The sequence below is a fragment of the Saimiri boliviensis genome, chromosome 1 (genome assembly GCF_048565385.1).
Source record: "Saimiri boliviensis isolate mSaiBol1 chromosome 1, mSaiBol1.pri, whole genome shotgun sequence".
NCBI classification, from domain to species: Eukaryota; Metazoa; Chordata; class Mammalia; order Primates; family Cebidae; genus Saimiri; species Saimiri boliviensis.
In genome coordinates, this window is record NC_133449.1 from 256,162,466 (window position 1) to 256,165,059 (window position 2,594).

Here is a 2,594-nt window from a genome sequence, read left to right on the forward strand (position 1 = left end):
TGCTGGGATTACAGACGTGAGCCACCATGCCCAGCCATATTTTCTTTAAAAAAAGTGTCTGTTCATATCTTTTGCCCATTTTTTAATGGGGTTGTTTTTTTTTTCTAGTTAATGACATGTAAGACTTACTAAAATGTCAAAAGTTTTCTTCTGAGCTTGGAACAGAAAATTGGAAGTAAGGACATGAGAAGCACAGACATAAATCTCTCCATGTTCTGTACAATTCTGTAATTCCCACTCTAACATATTGGTGAGCTGGGAGGTGGGGGAGAAGGAAAACCTTGTCTAGATACTTGCCATTGCCTTCTAATTGGTCTTTCTTAGATTTTATCCTCTTCCAGACCTCCCTTATTTTTCCCCTGGAATTATTTTTCTTAAATATAAATTTCAATTTCCTATCCATTTTTATTGTTTATAAGTTCAAGCTCTTAATTAAATATGGTTTACAAAGCCCTTTAGAGTTTGATTTCTTCCTGTCTTTTTAACCTCATCTCCTTTCCTGTTCCTACTTGTCTCAAATCTGCAGGTGCAAGGAAAATAGTATTACTATACCATTCTGCGTTTGTGCAGGAGCTTGTCTACAGATGAGCTCCTGTCCTTCTCTCCAAAACCAGCCAAAGTGATTGCTTGAGCAGTACATACACTAAAATTAGAACAACAGAGAGGCAATTAGGATAGCCCCTGAGCAAGAATGATGTGCAAATTCATGAAGTATTCTATATTTTTATGCTGTATGGTTCTACTTTTATGAAGGTACCTAGAGTAGTCAAATTCATGGAGATAGATATTAAAATGGTGGCTGCTGGGGGCCAAGGAAGGGAGGAATGGGGAGCTATTGTATAATAAGCACAGAGATTCAGATTTGTAAGATAAAAAGAGTTCCGTGGGGGTGGACTAGTAAAAAAAAACAATGTGAATGTCCTCAATGTCACCGAACAGTACCCACAAAAATGGTCAAGATAAATTTCATGGTGTGTGTATTTTACCACAATTTTTAAAAACAGTCCAAGTTCTGTAATCCTTTTCCTCTGAATCCAGCCCCAGAGGGAGTTAAGCACTTCCATTATTTAATCAGTAGACTGAAATAGCTGTGCCATAACTGATTGTTAAGGACTGTAACCTTGAACTCACTGTTCCTTAATACTCATCAAATGCTTGGCTGGGCAACATAAATTTGCAAAGGATTGCCTGAGTGATATATAGTCCATGTATTCCTATAGATACAAAGAAATATCCTAGGAATAAGCTTCACAAGCAGAAATGTATACATCTGGACCATATGGTCTGTCCTTTTGTAAAACTGCTTTTATTGTATGTAATTTGGCATTATGTCATCATTGGTCCATGCTAGCAGCCACTATAAGAAATAGCCCTGTGAAGTCGAATTAATATGTGGATGTTGTTGAGGATGGCACATTGTTCTTTTTTGATCACCTACAAGGAAAAACTTTCATTTCAGCACTAAGAACAGGTTCATTTTCTTTTCTTTGGAGATAATATAAATAGTGTAATTGATTATGTTCTCATTTTTGCTTACCTTCCAGAAAGCTTAGAGGCCAAACACCTATTCAGACATTTTTCTAGACCTTAACTCTATGTATTCTGTACACCCGTATACTGTTGACTTCAAGTTATCTATGCAAAGTTATTTTTTTCTGCTGGATTTACTCTATCATTCATTTTACCTTTTATTTCATATTATGAGCAACTTTAAATACATTCTTGAATAAATTAACATGCTCTTACTGGATATTGGATATATTTTTATCATTGTTTTTATCACCATTTATTTATATTTACATATCTGCCATTCAGACTAGACAATGAGCACTTTAAAAAAATTTATTTTAGGATCGGGGTATGTGTGCAGGTTTGTAATACAGGTAAACTCGAGTCATGAGTTTTATTGTACAGACTATTTCATCACCCAGGTATTAGGCTTGGTACCCATTAGTTATGTTTCCTGCTCCTGTTCCTTCTCCCACCATCCATCCTCCAGTAGCCCTAGTGTCTGCTGTTCCCTCCCGTGTGTTGATGGTTCTCATCATGTAGCTCCCATTTGTAAGTGACAATATGCAGTATTTAGTTTTCTGTTCCTGCATTAGTTTGCTAAGGATAATGGCATCCAGCTGCATCCATGTTCCTGCCAAGGACATGATCTGTTTCGTGGCTCTTTTGTGGCTGCATAGTATTCCATGGTGTATATGCACCACATTTTCTTTATCCAGTTTATCACCGACAGACATTCAGGTTGATTTCATGTCTTTGCTATTGTGAATAGTGCTGCAGTGAACATATACTTGCATGTGTCTTTATGACAGAACAATTTATATTCCTTTCGTTCATACCCAGTAACGGGATTGCTGGGTCAAATTGTAATTCTGTTTCTGGCTATTTGAAGTATTGCCACACTACTTTCCACAGAGGTTGAACTAATTTACACCCCCACCAACAATGTGTAAGTATTCCTTTTTCTTCACAACCTCGCCAGCATGTGTTATTTTGTGACTTTTCATTAATAGCCAGTCTGACTGGTATGAGATGGTATCTCATAGTGGTTTTGATTTCCTTTTTTCTAATGATTCATGATATAG

At 36.7% G+C, this 2,594-nt stretch overlaps 1 non-coding gene across 1 annotated transcript; it reads left to right on the top strand.

The window, feature by feature from the left end:
* Positions 1–619: 619 nt before the first annotated feature.
* On the top strand, positions 620–726 carry LOC120365694 (U6 spliceosomal RNA). Its single transcript, XR_005580576.1, has one exon. It is a non-coding gene; the product is annotated as a U6 spliceosomal RNA (small nuclear RNA).
* The last annotated feature ends 1,868 nt before the right edge of the window (positions 727–2,594 follow it).